We start from the raw sequence: 543 nt of genomic DNA, 5'->3' as shown, positions 1-543 counted from the left end.
ACTAGTGAGGACTTCCGTAATACCCTCATATTGCAGGCAAAGTACAAAGTTGAAATTTTAAAGGAGGAAATAACGAATATTAATTCGGCCATTCATTCAACAAAATCCAACATTGTAAACACATTTATTTTATCGGAAATAGAAATTAGAAAAATAGAAGAAATATTTAATCAAGATGAAATCCCGTTTCAAAACATTGAACAAGCTTTAAATTTCGCACGAATAAAAATTGTAAACAATAGTACTAATATAATTTACATTATAAGCATTCCCAAAACTGTAAAAGAAATTTGTAATGTCATAACCATAAGACCTGTAAAAAATCAAAATACTGTTTTAAATCTTGATTATAAGAAAATTGTAAAATGTGAAAGAGCAACATTTGGAATTAAAAGTCCTTGTCAAAAAATAAATGATATTGAATTATGTCTAGAATCTAATGTAGCCAATATAACAAACAATACATGTATTCCTAAATTAGTAACTAATAGCCCACATAATTGTTCAATAGTAAATGCAGATCACATTAATAATTTAGAGGAA

The sequence above is a fragment of the Musca domestica genome, unplaced genomic scaffold (assembly GCF_030504385.1).
Source record: "Musca domestica strain aabys unplaced genomic scaffold, Musca_domestica.polishedcontigs.V.1.1 137, whole genome shotgun sequence".
Classification (NCBI taxonomy): Eukaryota; Metazoa; Arthropoda; class Insecta; order Diptera; family Muscidae; genus Musca; species Musca domestica.
The sequence above is the reverse complement of the archived record's forward strand: the minus strand, read 5'-3'. Positions refer to the sequence as shown.